General features: G+C 39.4%; 1 protein-coding gene across 4 annotated transcripts in view; it reads left to right on the top strand.

Annotated features, from left to right (window-relative positions):
• The window catches only part of NAALADL2 (N-acetylated alpha-linked acidic dipeptidase like 2), a 421,951-nt gene that overhangs the window by 53,345 nt on the left and 347,276 nt on the right, over positions 1 to 21,330 (top strand). For 2 of the 4 annotated variants that reach the window (XM_042041853.1, XM_042041851.1), the window contains one exon: positions 6,328 to 6,428. The exons of the other annotated variants lie outside the window; for them this stretch is intronic. The gene's annotated coding sequence lies outside the window, so the exon portion shown is untranslated. The remainder of the gene's footprint in view (positions 1 to 6,327; positions 6,429 to 21,330) is intronic. 4 annotated transcript variants of the gene reach the window in all.

Here is a 21,330-nt window from a genome sequence, read left to right as displayed (position 1 = left end):
CTTAGTGCCTGATTAGTAGAACATTTAAACTTAACAGAACATGGCATTAAGCATCTTCTGCAGAGGGGCACAGGTGGCCCATAGATTTTTGGATGAGGATGACTGTGAAAATTTCAAAGCAGATAAGGGGATGCTCTTGGTGAGCATCGTCACCTGTGCTTGTGCAAAATGTGATCAGTCCAGGAGGGCAGCACAGGAGAGGATCAAAACTGTTTATACCCCAGGTAATGAGGAAGTAATTTGTTTAATTTAAATGTAGTAACCATTGCAGGTCATGAGAGGGTGACATCAGGGTGCCAAAAGCCACCGGTCGTTGGTTGGGTTATTTTCTAATTCTAATTTTCTATTACAAAATAACTCAATATCAGACTTTATGTCAGTGTGCTTATGCTCCTTGGTTTGTAGGTGTGACATGTGAATATAGCAACCCCCTGCAAGGGCTTTGGTGGGGGGGAGGGGTTGGACTGGATGATGTCCAGAGGTCCTGTCCGACCTTAATGAATCTACCATTCATACCTGTAAAAAAACCCTGCATACAGGGAGGCACAAGTGGTTTTGGTGGTTTTTGTTTTGTTTATTTGTTTGGTTTTGGGTTTGTTTGTTTGTGGTTTGTTTGGTTTTGCTTTTGTTTAATAATTAGGTGAAGGAAATTATGTTTTCTTTCTCTAGAAGTCCTCGTGTAACAACCCTTGTGGTTAAATAAAGTGTAATTGGACTATGGATCCATAGGTAGCAGTAATCATTGTAACTATTAGCCTGAGGAAGATGCATTTAGCCTTATGAGTGTGTTATTAATAGGGCAACATTATTTTGGGTTGTTGGGAAAATCAGTATTGAAATACAGTTGCCCTGAACATTAATATCATTAGAACAAAGTAATGCTTTCTGGTTGGTAGTGGAAGATGATCTATGACAAAGGAAAACTCACGGCTTGCAGAGAAGAGAGTGCTGTAGGGTACAATGTGCCTCTGCTGAAAGGCTGGGCAGTGGGAATGAAAAAATAACCTGGGAATAATTGACTGCTGTATCCAAGGATACAGGAGTAGGGAAAGGGACAATGAAAAAGACATTTTGCAATGACATTCTGACAGTGATTTTCATAAATCTCCAGTTGTAGGTTAATGAAATGTTTTATTTTGCACTCTGGGAGTGGTGCTCTGTGTGCTCTGGCAGCCCATTGGATGTTTATTGTGGTTGGTGGTAAGGGAATGCTGAGAGCTCAGGATTTAGCAAGGGAAGTGTTGGGTACCACACAAGGGACAGTGTTGATTCTGGTGCTGCTTTAGAGTTTTAGAGTAGCATCAATTTACTGTCTCACTGGGCTGAATCTTCCTGGTGTTAGACTAATGCAAATTGTAACTGCTTGATGGATAGATGGAACCAGAAATATCTCCCAAGTCTCCATTCTGCCACTTGAAAACTTAAGGTGTAAAAATTTATGGCTGACTCACCCAACTTGTGCCATCGTGGGGCATTCAATTATGGATCTATGAGGCTGGTTTGATATTTTTCGTTTTCTAAACTTCTATGCAGTTACTCATTCCAGGACAGATTCAAAGTGTAGTGTTCTGGAAATCGTGTGTCCCTTCTCTCTTAAACTGTTGAACTGCTGCTAAGAAGCCTCAAGGGGAATAAAAAAATAACTGAGCTGAATCAGATCACCCAGGCTGTGTTACCTGCTGCCACCTGCTCACAGGATGATGAGAACTTTGGGTAATGCCTGCTGATTTAATGGTGATGATTTTCTGTGTGGTCATCAAAACAACTACTAAGTCTTGTGTTCCAGTACTTCCACATTTTCTGCGTGTATTAAAGTTACTTGAATTCAACAACACATTATTCTAGCCTGGAAGTAGTTCAGCGGTTGCTTGGCCTTACTCTGCTTCTTGCCTGGGCTTGTGCAATCCAGATGTGCTTGGTTGGGCAGTGGGGGACAGGACCAGCACTGAAAGGAAATGGAGCCATTGTGGTCAGCAGGACTGAGTGCTGACTGGTGCTTTCTAGTCTAAGTAGGTTAAAACTCTTGGTAGGTTGAATATTATGTCTTTCTTGAACCCCACATGTTATTTCTGAGGGTTTAAGATTCTTTTTATGTAATAGGGTGTAAAACACCTTCCTTTTCTTCCTGCTGGTGCTGCTCAAACGGTAACTTGTTGCTAGGATAGATAATGACTATCCTTGGTGCTCTTTTTACTCAGGGAAGGAAACAGCTGAGACACTGCCAGGTTTGCTTTGGCCGCCCAGGAAAACCAAGCAAAGTCTTGAGGGAGAAAACCAATTGGTCACTGGCAGGAGGCAGTGTCTGAGGACTTCCCCAAGTTTAAACCAAAGCCACTGCTGCTGTGTTGAGAAGACCTGCTCCAGGGCAGAGGGTGCAGAGATGGTGTCAGAGCACTTGCTCAGCATCTGGCAGACAGATGTGTGATCCAGGTGGGAAAAGCTATAACTGCTCTTTGACGTGGCACAGGAGTTACTTCCCCACTTGCTACATAGAACTGAGTCTTAGTTTGTATTTTAATTGATGCAGTATCCTCTGAAATATTTAGAAAGTGCACTGCATGGTGATGCTGGTCAATCTGCAGGTGTGATGTTCACAGAGGTTTGCCTGAAGCCTCCTTTATTCAGTGTCCCATCTGTATGTATCTCTCAGTATTTTGCAGAGAGGGCTTGCAGTTAGAAAGCCTGCTCTAGGCTGGGAATTCCCTAACCTTGGACCTAGTTGCCACTCCTGGGATAGGACTTCTGTTCTACAGTGGCAGGGATAGCAGCTCAGGGCTCTGTGCTACATCTGGCAAGTTTTTTGGGAGGAGTGCAAGTCCTCAGCACAGCTTCCTGCCTGCACACGGGGTGGTGCATGGGGCTGCCGGGTTGTGCTTGGCCATGGACAGGTCCTGGAGAGTCATTCCAGACTCCCATTTTTCTCACATACTGCTAAATAATGGTTTGTGTGTCACCAGATGCGTGAGGAACCTCACAGGGGTTGGTGGTGAGGGTTGTGAGCTTTCTAGGTACTCTAATGCAGGCATATTATTTTCTAGCTAAAACTTGGTTATTTTTTCCTTAAATGTCTCTGGTATTAAGTAATACTGGCGTAAGGTGGTGTAGATAAAGTCTCTCTAAATCTGTCTCTAATCTTGTCTAAAACCATATGCTTGGCAGCTTAAGAGCCATAAGTAGAGGATGCAAATGTGAAACATCAGGGATGTTTATGTGGAGCGCTAAGGCATGATTCATACTGAAATAATTTTATGTTGTGTATTTCTAGCTAAATATTAGCAGAATTCATATGACTACCAGAACTTGATAATGTGTGAAAACTGTGACAAAACCACTTGAGATGCACTTAGGTTATATTTCAGGAAAAAAGTTACAGAAGACTCATACATCACTGTAAGAAATAAAATGCATAATGCTTCAGTAAATGTATTTTAAGTATGCAAAAAGAATAAGAAAAAGCAAATAAACCTATTAGAAGTAGTTGAAAAAATGTTTTGTAGGTGTTTGTTGTGTGAATATTCTTTGTTTAAAATCATCTACGTTCATTTCCTCATATTGTCCCTTCATTTTTGCCCTTTCAGAAGCTTTCTTCTAGAACGGTCTAGAAAGTTTTCATGCAAGGCATTTCTCTTTCCTTGAAAGCCAAGCACTTGCCATTCTTTCCCTTAAGGAGTTTTTTGTTCAGCTGTAATATAACTTACAGCAGCATTGGAGCACTGTTAATGGCAGGGAAAACAAGCACAAGGCAGGTACTGGGGAAGCCATCTATGGCAGGCAGGTCTCCATTCCTGCAAAATTAACGGGTTTCGCTTCAGTCATGGCTTAATTAATATGCAGATTATTTATACTGCTACCAGAGGAAATGGGCGTTGTGCAGACAGTCACCAGTTACTCTGTTTTTTCCCTTTTTAAATCCAGTTTCATGTCCCTCCTCGATCCATGCTACCTTGTATTCTTCTAAAAAATATACTACATATATAATACATGTATGTATAAATAAATGTAAATACATGTTAGTTAACAGAAGCCAAATTGTGTGCTTACCTTGCTTGGAGAGTGGTGCTTTGGGGTGCTTTATAGTGGGTGTACAAAGCAAGGCTGGCACTGCTTCCCTCGGTGTGAGGATTTGGCTGCACTGGCGCTGTGCTTTATGTCACTTGAAAGTGATATGGACTAATGATTTCTGTGGATTGTTTTCCACATGGTAAAATAATGTCAGTAGCGTTCCCAAATACCAACAAATTTGGTAATTTAAAAAAAAAAGGAGGGAGAGTGACATATTGGGAGAGAGGGAAAGTCAAGTAGGGCAGTATATGGTGTGTCAAACAACTATGTAATTAGAGGAATGGAAAGACAAAAACTATTTGAAATAAATTTATTTCTATTTATCTGATATCTGAAAATCAGAAACTGATGAAAAGCTTCTCTTACTTTGTAAAAGGAAGAGTGAGTTGCATCAGCTGTCTCTATCTCCTGTGTTATTTTTCCCAGGTTGTCATTCCTACTAGTATTTCCTGTCAATGCTTTCCCAGCTCTCTTAAATCTCGTTTTTTGCAGGCTTGCTTGAAGCCGAGAGGTAGATTAAGGTCCTTGTCCCAGAGGTTTACTTCTGGCTGCTTCTGCTGGAGGGTAGAGGTTAGAGATGTAGCCTGCTTCGTGTATTTGTAGTTTTTCTTTGAGATGGTTAGTGCTTGAGTTCACTGAAAGTATGAATCCCAAACTTCCTTTAAAATAAAGCCAGGGGTAAGTGGAGGTTGCTGACTTAAGGCTGTTTTTGTTCTATAGCTGGTGGAAACCTGAAAGACTTGATGTTTCTTACATGAATGTCCACTTTCTTTTACATGTAAGCTTTCTAGACAAGCAGCAGATTATGAAAACATACATTTTAAAAAGTGGTGAAATGGTTTCAAGTGGCTCCTAAAGTGTTTCTTTTTTAGAGATGAACTATCTTTATATGTTTATCAAGTCTTTCGCAAGTGGAGAGGGATGCTTGATTCTTTGGGCTTTTTCTCTGCAAAAGAGCTAAGCAAGCTTTTATTCAAATGCAAAGATTGATATTGAAATCAATTTAAAGATAAAATGCAGAAGTATCTGACATGCTAGCTAAATTTTTTAGGACTGTGTGCCACTCTTAAAAGTGCTACAGAGATACACACATAAATAGGAGAAGAAAGTGGTAAAGGAATGGGGAATATAAACCTTCAGGCTTTCTTATTAGCTGAAGTTGAAAAATAGAAGTCCCAGTTTTTTGTCCTTTTTCTTCAGATTTTTATTTTCCCCCCTAAAACCAGAATTTCTACACAAGAATCCATACTCAGCAGCTGAAAGACAGCAGGTTGGGGAGCTAGCACTCTCAAAGCAAACAAATCCTTTCCTATCACACACTCTTGTGATGTCTTAAAAATAAAGAAAAAAATCTCATTTTTTGAGCCTTCATGTGATAATCTACAGTGTAGTAAATGTAAAGGTTTACCTGTTTTGTGGTTTGTTTTTTTTTTTTTTTCCTTCTGAGTGCCCAGTACTTCCCAGTTTATGAATTCAGCACGAGTTTTTCAAAGCAGTGTAAGTAGAAACAGAACTTTAAGAGGCTTTACAAGTGCACCCAGTATTTGCTTTACAGATGGACAAAGAAGAATTTGCTACATTGACGAATGCATCTCGGATTTCCTGAGTTAGCTGTAAAGATGTGTATAGCGTGACTCGGACTAAAGATGTTCTAGCAAGTTGGACTGACTGGTGTGAGTGTTGTGTGTGATGGCTCCACTAAGTTCAGCATCTTTGCATTATTTATAGCCATCTGCTTGATGTGTTGAAGGCTCTGGCTCAATTAGATTACCTTTTAGCAGGAACAGCTCTCAGGAACAGTGCAAACAGGCATGTGTCTGGCTGCTGCAGAATAAATAAGAGAGTAGATAAAGTCAGCAGTGTCTTCCTGCAGGGCTCTTTTACTGCTTTACTTATGGAATAAAAAGGACACAAAATGAAAATATTTCAGGACAAAATATGTGATGACCTTTGCCCCTGCAGTGTGAAAAGTGGGTGTTAAGGAATGGAATTATCCATGTATTTACGATGGATTACAAAAAATGCCCAAAACCAATCCACATACCAATGAGTTATAAATGCCTCTCAGATGCTGAATTTCCAAAAATCTACATTTTTGTTTTGTAGGATGGAGTTATTTATAAACTTAATTGGAGTGAGATGTGGAAGTGACATTTTAAACAAGGTATTTAGAAAGACTAGCCAAGAGTGATGGAAACCACAACATACTGTGGTGCTGTGGCCACAGGCAAGTCCTTCAGTCCTATTTCAATCTGTTTCTAACAGGAGCACTGGGACAACAGCATTCCTCTTCTGCATGATCTAGTTTGGAGAAGAAATTTGCTCTCAAATGAGTCACTTCACTGTGGGAATATGGGACAAGTGAAGTAAATTGCATTGACTCCCTCTTTTCCTTTCTCCACCAACAATTAAGAACATCTCTGATGCTTGTAGAGAACTGTAAGCTGTACTCAAGAGAGTGCAGCCCCAGAATTTCCCTGTGTGCCAAGTAATCAGAGTGAGATTGAGAGGCAAAATAGTCTTTGACCTTTTTCTGCTTTTCATAGCAGGGGTGAAAGTGAAAAGATGAGGAAGATCTTCTGGAGGTCAGCAGTGGAGTTAAGATCAAGGAGTGCTCAAGCATTCATTCATCTGTGCTGAATAAACCCTATCAGTAATGCAGAATAAGAATGTTAATTAAGAAATGTGAATGGGTGGTGACAGTGCTGGTATGGAAGAGAAATGCTGAGGGAGTAGGCTTGTAAGCTTTTTATTGTGTTCCCACCAAAAACCTGCACCTGGGTGTAGGAATGCCTGTGTCAGTCATTCCTGAGAGCCAGCACCTCAAGGGTGATGTGAAAACATTGAGTTCCACAGTCAGTCAGGAACATGTCTCTGGGAAAACTGTGGAAACTTAGGTTTGTAAGTTGCACTATACTGACCTTATGCACAGTATAGTCCTAATTTTTTAATTTTTTTTTATCTCTTGAATTTAACTTTTATTAACTGCTCAAGAAATTGTATGCTAAGAGTCAGCATTTTTAACGTTGGCACAATGGAGCAGTTTCAGTAGTTTGGAGCTTTTTTGCATGTTTATTAGTGTTTGTTTATGGGGGAAAATACTAGAAGGATGTGGAATTCTGCTTCCACAGAGGTGAAGAGAAGCTGTCCACTCTAAGGACCACGGCTAACTGGAGCACACACATCAGTTACACTCTTAGTTGTAATTGTATAATTTGGGTTTTAGCATCTGCCTCTTTCTTAATTGGACAGATTGCAACCAATACAAATTATTATGACAATGACAGTAATTACAGATTGATAAATTAGAGGAACAAAGATGCTGCAAATAATTTGTTCTCTCCCCTAAATCATCTCGGTCTGCAGTTGTATGGAAACGCTGCCATTTCTTCATCCTCTGGAAGTTGTTTTTCACTTTCAAGCTGCTTCTCAATATTCTGAAATCAGCCTGTTATTATCTTAGCGTGACATTTGGCCTGCAGTTCCCAGCTAGGGATGGAAAAGGCTATCATTGGGCCTCTCTGCACAAAATAGCTGGGCAGAACATTTCTGTACACAGGGACTGTTATTCTCACCTTTTGAAGAGCAATTTCTTTGATGACTTGGAGAATATTTGACCTTCAAAGTAAAAGCTGCAGGCAGTACAATTTGCCTTTGTAGTAGTTATGTAGAGAGGGTTGGATTTTGTGTGTATGTCTTCCTTGTTAGTTTTGAGAATAATCTCTTCACTTTTGTGTAAATTGCAGTGATCTTTGTTGAACTGGTTAGTCCCATTCAGACTTAGAACTGAGTTACCAATAGTGGAGAACAGGTAATATTTAAGAAAACATCCTTTCTTGAAAAGCTCATGGAAATCTTAAAAACCTCTTCAGCTATAGATGAGAAAATTAGGTTTCCTGTATTTTCTGTGTAAGGTGTACAGTGATTTTCTTTTTCCCCGGCAGAAAACCCTCTCTTGTTGTGCCTTCAAGCTAAAGAGGATGTGATGTGTGGATGGAAAACCTGTCTCCAAAGTACCCGTACCCCGAACAACTGCAGGTCTTGCACACTTGCCAACTAGCAAAAACATGTAACCTTTCCTTAATTTGAGGATGACATGGGATGCTGCTCAGTAGAGAGGTCAGAGCAGATCCTCAGCTCTTTTAGAACTCTTCATATTTATTTTATCTCCTATCAGAGGCACTTCAAGAATTACTTCAAGGGAATATATATATATTTAAATAACACAACATTATTCTTAAATTTAATCTGGAACTTGTGCTTCTAACTTCTTGATGAAATTTCAAAAAAATTTGCACTGATTTTTAAAACCTTGGATGTGTTCTGGAATACTGTAGCACAAGTAAACATTGCCAGCAATTGAAGATCCCACAGTTAGCAAAGAAAGAATTGTTTTCCTATTGAAAAGATTTTTGCACTAACATTTAATGATTTTGCTGAAAGAATAAATGTTTAAACTTTGCTCTGTCCACTGTTCTGCCAACTGTGGAGATTATCGATGTGTTCTCTACTTTTGTCCAGAAAATCCAATACATGGGACTGACCAAATTCAAGTGTTGCAGGTGCACGCCAAGGGGCAGGATCTGATTACATATTGAAGTAATAGCTGGTTTCTTACTTGGGACCATAGTATTTTCTAAAAAGAGCTATTTCTATTGAGGCATGAGAGTGTTGATTAAAAAAAGTTAAGGCAGAAAGTCCATGCTAAATAGTGATTGGTTATTGTGAAACACTTGTCTGTATTAATACCTGCTGTGTTGCAGTAGGTATTAATATCTTAAATTTAATACTAAGGTTTAAATTTCAAATTTAATCAAAATATTATGGTTTATCTTGGGATTGCCTTTTCTGTCTGAATACTGTGTACTAACAAATAATAAAGTTTGGTTAGTGATTTTTTTTTTCCAAAATCAGTGACGTTTTGTCTAGATTTGTATCAGAATAAGTAAAAAGATTTTCCCCTCCATTGCAGTAGATTGGTCTCTTTCATTCATCATAATGTAATTTTTCCACCTTTCCCTTTATGTTTTACCAGTTGGCTGTATTTGTAGGAGACTTGGGCAAGAGGCTCAAAGCTGCATTTTATTGGAGCATGTGTCTGGCTTCTTGTGACACTGGGATACATCTGTGGACAAGGTTGAATTAGTTATGTGTATTATTTGTATTGGTTTATGGAGCACTGCTGCACTCTGTGGACAAACAGTGCATAATCTGGTGTGTGTTAATGCACTGTGGGTTTTGATGTGCTCTTCTAATACTTAATGCAGAAAACGCTTCAGCTTTGCTCTTTGTTCTGGGAATAAATGGGTCAAACTAATCAAAAGGTTAGAAGAGCTGACCTTTGTAGCAGCTGGGCAACAAATTCCTGAAAAGCATTGCTGGTTTTACCCAGTCCCTCCTGAATCGTTTTCATGAATTATTTTTATTTCCAGTAAATTATGTATAACCAGAGGACCACAAGCACTTGTTAAAAGAGTGCTGGGATCATTCCCCTCTGCTCACATATGGACTTGATGAGAGCCCAATATTCCAAAGTACTGTATGTGCTCCTCTCTTTGGATGGGGGAGGATGCTTGTTAACTTCTATAAGATTAGGGACTGTAAGAGCAGGTAACCACACACAGTTGTTTACTGCTAAATAAAAACACATGTAAATTCTTCCCTGGTACAGAAAAATCCATATTCATGTGGCCTTGTCTTTGAAAATGACACTTTGCAGAAGATTAGGAAGGGATTGTGCAGGGGGGGGTCTCCATGCTATAAACTCATCTTAAAAATCTGAGAAATAGTGTCTTTCACAGGCACTAAGTTAGCAGGTGAATTTGTGACTGCCAGAGAGGAGGAGAAAGAAGATGAACTTCTGAGAAAAGAAAACTGTTTATTTATTTAGGACTATTTGAGTTGTTTCCAGAATCATAGAATCTTCTGAGTTGGAAGGGACCCTCAGTGACCACAGAGTCCAGCTCCTGGCCCTGCACAGGACACCCCATGTGCCTGAGAGCATTGGCCCAAATGCTTCTTGAGCTCTGTCAGGTGTGGTGCTGTGACCACTTCCCTGGGGAGCCTGTTCCAGTGCCAGTCATCCTCTGGGGGAAGAACCTTTTCCTAATATCCAGCCTAAACCTTCCCTGGCTCAGCTCCAGGCCATTCCCTTGGGTCCTGTCACTGATGCCCAGAGAGCAGAGATCAGTGTCTGCCCCTCTGCTTCCCCTTGTGAGGAAGCTGCAGACTGTGTTTAGTTGGAGAGGACACAGTTCACAAGTAAGACAATACTAAAATTTCTTGGAGATTACTTGCTTAGAATAATTCTTGAAGCTTTTCTTCTGCGGTGTCTTTTTTTTTGGGCAAGACATCATTTAATTTGTAAAACACTAGGATGGTATTTGTAGAGTAAAGTCTCTTAACCTGAAGTCTGGTGATGTATTGGTATTTAAAGCAGTGATAATGCTGTTAGTGAGGAGCTTTAATTGCATGATTATAGACCAACAAAATTAGACACAGCAACATGCAGTCATGATAACCCAGTGATATGCTAAATTTATAGATAAGACTTCCTCTCTCTGCATTCCTATACTGTCAATATACAAAAATGTTCCTAAAAGCATGTACTTCAGGGAATTTGGTGCTTGCTCCTGCACAGCACTTTGCCAGCCAGTTTGGTGACGGGCTGTATGGATTTTAGCACATTTATAAGGTTCAATGTCTCAAAGATGGTTATTCACCGGACGCCTTTGGAAAAATCCCTCTCTATGTGCAAGTTTCTTACCTTCAAAAGGTTAATCTTGGAGGATACTGTGTGAAATACATCAGGAGTCCAAGGTGCACAAGGGTTATTTTATGGGATCCCAGCTGTACCTGCGGAGTTGGCTTCACTCATGAGCTGCACTGGGAACCCCCCCCAGCCATCTGTTTTGCAACCCATTTTGAAAAAACACCAGAGCAAAGCACTCAGATTGCCTGTTAACAGAAGACTGAAGTTTATGATGACAGGTCAGCTTGTAAACATGGATTTACTGTTCTCTTTTATTGTGTGTCTATGCTAATCCATAGTTACGTGTTATAAACTGAGACCTCCTATGAAATTCTACATGCAAATCAGACATTATTCTGTATTATTGTGATAGGGTTTTTTTTGGGATGTGATCTTTGGGGTGCATGAGTTACCAGGAGGTGTATGTGACAGGAATAGTACTGATTGTAACTATCCCTTTTCTTCAGTGAAGTGTTGCACAGTCTGTGGCACTGCCTGCTCTAGAGCAACATCCTAGTTTTGTGCAAGGACGAGGCAAAATGTGTCTCATTACTGAGAGCGTGCTCAGCAGCACAGTTGGGAATGATTAAATGCTGCTCAGAGCAACATCTTTGCTCATGACACAGTGATTCAGCACTTCATGTTTCTGAGCAAGGAACAGGACTGCAGCCATCCCCTAATTGCTGTCAGCCTCGTGTACAACCAGTGTTTTCTGCTTGGGTCCTGTGCTTTGTCCATCCTCTGCACGCTCGTTCTCGTAGTTAAACCATGGCAAGTTAGCTTGCAGAGGTGTTACACCCTGGAGATAACAGTTGAATAGCATCATTCATTAAAACCAAACAAAACAACCTATATGGTCTCTGCTGCTTTTCATTTTGAAATAGGAGAATGATCTTGGCACAGGGCATTTCCTGGGGATTAATGACTGGCTGGGGTTAATGGCCCTTGGCTGCGCTGTGGGCCATCAACTCCTCCCTGCTGGTCATTAATCTGCAGGAAATGCCCTGTGCCAAGATCATTATTGTTGTATTTGGGTTCTTTGAGAGCTGAATTCGGGAACCCACACTGCTCTAATGTGTGAGAGCCTGCTGGGTGTTCTTACATTTAGGCCCTACACATTATAATTTTTTTTTCCTGAGCTTATCTGAAGTTTCCAAACGTTTCTCCTAATGGAAAGTGTCTGTAACGCTTGAGGTCCTTTAGAAATACTTCACTGAGCAGCAAGCAAGGTAATGCTAAACTTCGTGGTGAAAGTAAAAGTTCTATGTAGCAAACATTTTTTTAAAAGAGTGTGTACTTGGGGGCAGTCTGTGCCTTTTAGTCTGGCCTAGAGCAGCAGGCAGAGCACTGGACCTGGCATGGGAACTGGACAGGCAGAGTGTCTGGGCTGTCTGCTCTAGGGTGGGATTGCACAAGCTGGAAAACCCTTCTTGAAGCAAAGAGGGTTCCCATTTTTAAGAGGTTTTTGCTCTATTGGGAAATTAAGAGGAAGAAGTGAAACTGATTTTCTCCGCTACCACCTGCTAACAGTGTGCACAAAGTGGAGTTCTGTTCATTCTCCCCATATGATTTCAAGTTTAGAATGCACAAGTTTTTTTTATAGATTTTATGTAGTAACTTTATCATGTCGTCTTGTACTCTGTACTGAAATTGGTTTGAAATTGGTTTAGGGTTGAATACAAAATTCCAGAATTTAAAAAAAAAAAAAAAAAAAAAAAAATTAAAAAAAATCCTTCAAGTAGGTCTGTTTGGTGTTGTGGCCTGGAAGAGGCAATTCATGACTATTGACATATTTCTTTATATAAGAAAATCAACCAAACCATACAAAAACACCACCCACATGCCAGCTACCACATTTCTATTGATTAAACTATTAGAGCATATTAGACCATATTAGAAGTAAGGTTATGAAGAAGTGAAGCTCATATAGCAAGCAGTAAATGCAGTTTTGAGGGATTCAGCTGGGGAATAAAGTTGGTACTGTGCATTCATCTGACATTCTTAGATGACTGTTTTTATGTCAGTGAATTAATGAATTTACTGAAAAGTCTAAAAATCAGTGTTGTGCCCTGCTTTTTTTTTTTTTCTTCTTCTTACATGTTTTTTTTTTCCTTGCTCCTTCCTTTCCCTCTGTGACTCAGACAGGTCTGTGAAGTGTCCTGCTCTTTCCTTCAGAGGCTTTGCAAATCGGCAGCCTGTTGCTGTCCTCCTCCCAGTCCTCAGATGTACCACACTGTGAAGCTGCCTTGGGTCAACAGGAAACCTTCAAAATGTGCATTTCAGATCTTGAAAATGCCACAGTGTGCATGAGATTTGAAGACAGCTGCAAGCTTAGCAGAAACTGTCACATCTCTATAGACCCTTGTGAGGGATTTAGTAGCATTTCATCAAGGAGAGGGAGAGATGTTTCATCAGGAGAAAAGGTCCTGGTTCAGAGCGACATCAAGACTTTTAGAGATCTTCAGATTAAGTGTGAGATTTGGATTTTTTGGGATGAAAGTATATTCATAGTCCAGTCCTCATGTCTACAAATCAAGGATTATTTCTGCTGTTGTGGAAGAAACACTCTGAAGTCATTCTCTGTCGTAGTGATTACAAACTGTCAGTCTGAAAGTTTTACCTAAAAAATATGATATAACAAGAAATAAAGATTGCTAATACTTTATAACTAAACAATACTACTATAGCCGTATTTTTGTTCCAGATGGAATGGTAATTTTTACTCTGACAATAAGCCTGTAACAAGGAGAAGACAGCCTGCCATTACTGGCATTCCATGTGCATTTTAGAAATAGATTTTCATGTTCTGTCACTTAGCCACTGAATATCAGACATGATGTAGGTAAGTCAGGAAGTTGATATTGTTGTCGATGCATTTGAGAGACTCTGTTAGTGAAAGCAAAGAAGAATGCAATGAATAGCAGGGGAGAAATGACAAGCCTGCCTTTGTTTGCCTAATCTAGGAAGATGCAAAGGAATGGGGGAAAAAAAAAAATGCCTGTAAAGAAACCTTGCTTAAATTCCAAAGTATCTTTGTTTTGCTGCTAGTCTGGCAAAGCCATCTTTTATTGCTTTCAGACTATAAACTTTAAGGAGAAAATATCTAGTGTATCCTGCAGCCTTTTGAGTTAGAAGGCATCCATTTACTTGCAAACCTTTGCCTGGTTTGTCACAAAGACCTTGGGTTTTTTTTTTTTCCTTTGGATGAAGGGAGCAGGGTAAAAGAGCTCATAGGGAAAGGGCAATAAGTCATGAGAAATGGATTTTCCAGCTGCTTCTTTCTCTGCACCCAGCCTTGATAAGGACTGGTTAGAATGGATCCCTGGTACCAAGAAGTGGGGGATTCCCTTTTGGCTACATTGACCTCACTGAGGGATGAGCATCAATCCTGATGACTTGTATATGTGTAAATAATTTTCTAAAGTGCATACAAGGATAAACCAGGCTTTGTGTCTGTGCTGGTTTTAGCTGAGGTAATTTCCTTCACAGTGGATAGTACTGTTGTTGTTGTCAGACATACCTAATTATTTTACTTTGTTAGTGTCAGGATGTGAAATGAAAGGTGGTTTTTGTTGGTTTTGTGCTCTTAAGATCACTGGCTTTACATAAGGTTAACCAGCTAACAGTTATTTTGTAGTCAGCAACAAAAACAAGGCTGAAGGGTTCAGGATGATCTTTATCTCAGGTAGGGGTCAGTGCTATCTTTACTGTATGGTTAAAAAACCTGTCAGAAATTGAGTAAATGTTAATTAAAAAATGTTGTGGGCTGCAGACAACATTTCCATTAAAATTAAATTTAAATGGAGAATTCTGAAGCAGTTTTGCTGGAGCTAGAGCCATCAGATCAGAATGATGCTGAGTAGTTTAGATGGTCTGATGGCACATAGCAGAATGCCAATATTTGATTGTTATATACCACACTTGTTTGACCTACTGTGGCTTTGTGTCTGTTTCCAGAAATTATCCCAGTTTTATCTTACTGTAATGTTTTTCTAACTGCTCTAATGTTTACAGAGCAGTATTTAGAACGTGGCAAAAAACATGGAAGCAGAATGATGCCCATATTTTATCTACTGCATGTAATACTCATTCCAAAGAGGGATGATTTTGTTAGCTGCTATTTTTCATTGTAAAAATTATCGGGTGGTTGTGTACATTTCTTGGCTAAATTTTAGCTAGTATTTGTCTTTGCTTCTCATTTCCTACCTGCCAAACATTTGAATGTGTTATCCCAAGAAAGAGATGGAGCCTGTGATAGTGATTATTAATTGTGGAAAAGTAAGTAGCTGTCAGTAACACTTTAAAAACTTGTTAGCCAGATACTTGTCTATATGTATGTGTTGCTTAGTTTTGTTGGCTTCAGCAGAAATTTATCCTTCTCTTTGAAATGTGGAACATCTTAGAGGAAAGACAGACTTAGCATTTGCAAACCCCAAGATACCAGGAGAACTTGGTTTGCAATCATAAAGAGAAGCAGTCATACCCAAGAGACATCACTGCTGGACTAAGAAAAATGTTTGCCAATCAGCAATATATAATGAATAATGAACAATATTTGTCATCTCCCCGAAACTGGGGCATTGCAATACAAGTTGTACAGCTGTTATTGTTTAATTGCAGCTGGATTAATAAAATGTAATTTTTACAGCCCATTTGCAATATACCCCTGGGGAATACGTTTTATTACCACTTTGGGTGTCTTTTAGTTAATAATTTGTGCCTTTTGAGCATAAGTGTTTGGCTTCAAATCCCAGATACAAGTTTATTAAAAATTGTAATAGTTCTTAGAGACTATAAAATGAAATGAAGTGCACAAAATGTGCATTTCCAGTGCTTGAGTTTAAAATCATTTTTTTACTTGACTAATTTCAGTGTTTCTGAGATTAGAAAGTATTGAATTTAAATAATTGTTAAATATTTAATTTTCTAGACATACAGCATTATTTTCAATAGATTATTTATATTTGTTAGTAATTAAAGATTCAGAATGGCACTGAGAGGATGTCGTCATAATATGTGACTTTTAGAACTTGCCCAATGTTTATGGAAAGCAGTGGCAGTGCAGGGAAACAGAACTGATATTTGAAGTCAGAAACAAGAACAAGACAGTAGTTAAATGATCTGATTTACAGAATAAGGCTGACGTGGTCAAAAATAATTGACAATCCTTTTGCAGATAAACCGGGCCTTGTTGCTGGTTGAATGGGATCTCCTGTTAAAGTGAATCAGTTCTTGGCTAATTTCCCTTTGCTTATCACTGGCAAATTCTCTAAGCAACTGTCAGAGGTGCAAAGCTACCTCTAGACAAAAACACTTCCTTACAAATTCCCTCAGACAACTGGAGTAATTTCCCAGTTACCTGTGAAAAGCAGCACCTCTCCAGCCTCTGAGCTCCACATTCATGTGCTTGTATCTCCTTGCCCTCCACATCCAGCAGTTACTCCCATTCAATTATTCTGAAATACAGAGAAACAAAACCCTCTCTTACTTTTGGGATGTGGAACCTTTGCTTCTACTTTGATTGTTCTCAAGTTTTAAGCTGGTGGTACACAAAGGTGAGAAGGTGCCACGGTGCAGATGTTGCTGCCTGATGCTGTGAATGTGCTGCTCTTTCTGCTGTTCTCTAGGCAGTCTCAGTAGACACAAGTAAAAGTTGATCTTTTTTGAGATGGAAAATGTTGAAAATGCTCTCCTTCAAGTGAGACATGGTTTTTTGACTGGTTAGACAAGCATGGTACCTGGTGATTCCAGTCTTGTTCCTTTCACAGCAGAGTGTTGTAACTCAGTTGGTTAAATTGAGCAAATACTGCTAGAATGAGAGGGAAAACAAACAGTTCTACTGTGAGCATTTAAAGGAGCTTACTAAAACCATGTTCACTGTTCTCTGTGCTTAAACAAACAAAAAAAACAACCAAAAAACCCCCAAAAGAATGCTTTAGTAAACATTTGGAAAAAGATTCACAGAACCCTTAATACAAATTCTGTCAGCGTCAGGGGGAAGGCTGAAGAGGAGGAGGCCTAAAAAAGATGATACTCTGCAATATTCAGAGAAACTCAATTTCAGTATTAGATTTTTCCCAGAAAATTGATTCTGTTCCTTGTTACAGCAGTGCTTAGAGCACAGGTGAGTTAAGTGTGTGCAGCAACCAACTCACTTTGTAAAAGGTGCACTGTGGTCTTGCAGTCATTGTCCAGCACTTGCACACAATTACAAGCAACTAGCCCTACCTTTTAAAAAGTGGTGATATTTATCATGATTATCTGAGGAGAGAAATGGAAAAGTAGCTTTGCTGTAGTGTTACCATAGTGGCCAGCCATGCTTTAGATTGAATATATGCCTGTTATTCCTTCATCCTTTTAAGATTTTACTCTGAATATTGAAATTGTTTTGTGCCAGGGAAGCCATCCCCCATCTTTAGTTCATTCCATTATCCAAAGTAATGGGTCACAGGACAGGATTAACAGAGCCCTTCTATGGATTAATGTACAATTTGGAACAAGACTAAGGTGAGAACAGAGAAAGGTGGAGAGCTTGCTCTAGGCAAACACTAAGTGTGATGCCTCTCCTACCCTCTGATAAATCCTCTTATCTCTGAGCACTGTGTGGAAGGGAGGGATAAAAGATGAACCTATCCCTCACTGAAACAGGAATTTGCTTAAAGTGAGAGCAGAGTAAAAGGAACTATGTTAAACTTGAACTGTAATTGCTGCATCTGTGTCAGGGTTTGAAGGATCACGCACTGCACAAAGCTTTAATAGAAGAGTGGTCCAGCTGTAGCCCTGCTTTTTTTGTTCCTATTTTCTTTGCTGTGTGATGAGTGAACTTGACTGGGTTACTTCACATGTGATGATAGTACTTGTGTGAAAATGATTAATTTTGCGTTTTTTAGGACTTTAAAGAATTTGATCTTGAAAACAAAAACTGAGCAATAAACATGAGCTTGCTGTATCTCCTGCCAGATAATTTTGTCTGAATTTAATATTTGAAAGAGAGTGAAGCAGGGAAACCCAACTTTCAGACATTCCCACATGTCATGTGACAGTCAGTAACAAGATTTGCCTTGTATGGGCACTTGTTATTAAAGCTTGACCATGGGAATCCTGGCTGAACCTGGGTTTCTATTAGACAACTTGACACATGACTTGCTCAATACTCACAAAAAATGTATAAGGTTTGATTTTTAATCACAGGAGGTGGTACAGACAGATGCTCGCCGCTTGTGTTCAGTAATACCCCAATGGAAAAGCTGCTGTAGGATCCCCTGTGAATTAATTTTTCCTGGTAATTAATTGTCTGAAAACATGAGGGGGTAAGCTAGGAGAAATTCTTCATGACTGTTGCAGCACCTGGAGGAGAAGGTTAAGGTGTAGAAAGTCCATTAAGCTGCTGACTCGTTTGTACCTTCTGAAAATTCTCTTGTCTCTTTATTTTCACAGCCAAATGAAGATCAGGGGCACTGATTTATAGCATGATAGTAATTTGGATTTGCTTGTGGTGTTAGTAGTCATATGTGTATTTTTATTATCTTGAGGCACTGAGGAAATTGGCTGTGAGCATTCATATTAAGTATTGTTCTGGCTCCACGTTTTCCGGTGTGTTCGTGGCCGTGGCATTGTACACCCTTGGTGAATACAAAGATGCTTATGAAATGTTAAGGCTCAGTGTATTTAATTTAATGTCAAGAAGGACTCCCTGCCATAGTGTTCAGCTGAGCCATTGTGAATAACTGTCAGTCTCAACACTCACATAAAGCACTTTTGTGTGTGTGATGTGAGTTTTTGTGGATTCAAAGCCCTTTTTTTGGGAGTATTTTAAAATTCTTCAACAGCTGGACTTTCAGCTTTTCAGAATGTGTGGAGCAGTTTGGCTTTGTGGCTCTCTGGGCCTCCTAAAGTGGCCTTCAGTTTGGGGGGTGGATATCTTTGGACCTTAATAGTTCCATATCTTTTTAAATGTATATATTATTATTTATTACAAAATGGGTATATGTTTATTCCAAAATCACATGCCAGTCTTTTTTCATTGAGCTTTTATATTAATTTCTTGTGTCACTGTCAATGCTGGAATATACGTGAACAAGTTGTTCATAGAAACCTTTTGATATTAATAGCATTTTGTAATAGTAAAGCCAGTAGCAAGATAAAATTCAGGAAACGATTTGGTCACAATTAAATGGGAGGGAAAAGTACCATCCTGACAGAACCGAATTCTCATTTAAAACACATGGGGTAGAAGTTTGCCAGTCTTCAGGAAGCATAAAATGCCATTAACCAGCATTTAGTCACTTGCTAATACTGGATGTGATTTCTAATTGCTTCTGTACTTTGTCATTGTTTAACACAATCAAATCAAATTGGCCAGAAAATTTTTCTTGGATCATCATAGTCTATAACTATGTTTTTACTGTTATTGTTCCAGCTTCTTTTTCATCACCCAACCTTTACTGCTTCATTAAGTCTAAAATTAGACTTTGACAACCAGCCTATTTTATTGGAATTATCAAAAGAAAGAAATATACATGACAAAGTCGAAGGGGAGGCTCCAGCATCGTATTTTATTTCATGTTTAGCAGTTCCTTGAGAGTTATCAAAGTCAGGGATCCTTTATTTGTAATTAAATACTCCTCACTTTAAAATCATGACTAATAAATGTCAAGTGCAAGAAGAGGCACTATTATTCAGTTCTTGGGTATGTTTTAGGGTGAAAATGTGTAGGCATGAAGGTTGTTAATTTTTAAAATGTTGTAGGGTTGGTTTCGTTACAAAATCCTAAAGTTAACCACTTCAGATAAAGCTCAAAAAATCATTGTAACATTTGGGGAGCTCTTATCCTACAGGAAGCTCTTGACATTTAGGGTAATTAAAAGTGAAGGTATCTATTAAATACTTAAGTTATTCACATAAACACCAAGCTGATGTGCAACTGTAAGAGTTTATATATCTTAATTAGAGCTGGTCAGAACTGCTCAGGGAAACTGTTTTCTGTGTTTGGTGGTGGCTGGGGTTTTGTGTTTTAATGAGACCCAAAACCTTTGAGGAAACATTGACATAAATGCTTTGGGAGTCACATGGAATGAGATTTATTGTCTTGCAGTTGGCAGATCCAGCTTGGTTTCAGCCAGGCAAGGATCTACAGTGCCTGGAGCATCTCTTTGTGAGACAGGCTGAGAGAGTTGGGGTTGCTCAGCCTGGAGAAGAGAAGGCTCTGGGGAGGCCTCAGAGCCCCTTCCAGTGCCTCAAGGGGCTCCAAGAGAGCTGGAGAAGGGCATGGAGCAAAGGACAAGAAGGAATAGCTTCAAATTGAAGGAGAATAAGTTCAGATTGGGTATTGGGAAGAAATTCTCCCCTGTGAGGGTGGCGAGGCCCTGGCACAGGGTGCCCAGAGCAGCTGTGGCTGCCCCTGGATCCCTGGAACTGTCCAAGGCCAGGATAGATGGGGCTTGGAGCAACCTGGGCTAGTGGAAGGTGTCCCTGCCCATGGCAGGGGGTTGGAATGAGGTAGGCTTTAAGGTCTCTTCCAGCCCAAAACATTCTGTGATTCTCTGATGATTATCCCTCCCTTGCTCTTGTGTACATGTTTTATAGTCTGTTTTGGCATGGGTGCTCTGTGCCCTGTGTGGGTTTTTTGTTTCTAATGAAGAATAAGAAAATACAAATCTTTCATTTCTCTGTGGGGTAGCCCAGTTGATCTTGGTCCCAGTGACCTGGCTGATTGTCCTGATTCTGACTTATAAGCGTTAACTGAAGTTTTAGGATTTAAGAGTATCTAGAGAGAATTGTGTTTAGAACCAAATTTTGGAAAGTTATTGTTTCTATTGGGCAGCATCAGCAAAATATTGTTAATTCTCGGTACTGTTTTAAAAGTTGCAGGAATTAGGTCTAAACTGCAGAGAAAGACATTATTATCACCACTTACTTGATTGTAAATCTGTTTTAATAAAACTTCGAGGGCACCCAAAATATATTTCTGTCAATTCTCTGTTACTATAACATTTAGGGGCTTTCCTGCCATACAGTGAGATAATCCCACCTCTAGGATGGGCTTTTTTGCCTTTTTTTTTTTTTTCCCCCTTTCCTTGAAGGAAAAACACTGTGTACATTTGGATTTGTGCAACAATTAGGGATGCATCAAAAATGTCTCTGGTTGAACTAATGTAACACTAAGCACTGTGTTATGTAGTAAGAGCTCTGTAATTAAAGCACAGCCATAGAAATAGCATTGTGGTTGGAAAGGCATTTTCTTCCAGTGATGAAAGGCTCCCCTTTAAAATGGTGAAATCTCTTCCCAGTTTGCAGATATGCACACTGGACAGTCCATTTGGTGCTGATGGAAACAACCAGAATAAAATACTGGGTAGCTGATTGGCACTTCATTATAACCTCTTAAAAATAATAATAAAAATTACTTTTTGGGTACCATATTAATTCAGCTGAGAAATATATATACTTCAAAGGATGTTGTAGAAACATGTTTCAATGCATTTCAGAAGAGATTTTCTGAAAACAGGAGATGCTGT

The sequence above is a fragment of the Corvus kubaryi genome, unplaced genomic scaffold (assembly GCF_017639235.1).
Source record: "Corvus kubaryi isolate FWS band 111438036 unplaced genomic scaffold, C.kubaryi_AGA036_p1.0 37397, whole genome shotgun sequence".
NCBI classification, from domain to species: domain Eukaryota; kingdom Metazoa; phylum Chordata; class Aves; order Passeriformes; family Corvidae; genus Corvus; species Corvus kubaryi.
This window is presented reverse-complemented; position numbering and strand designations above follow the sequence as displayed.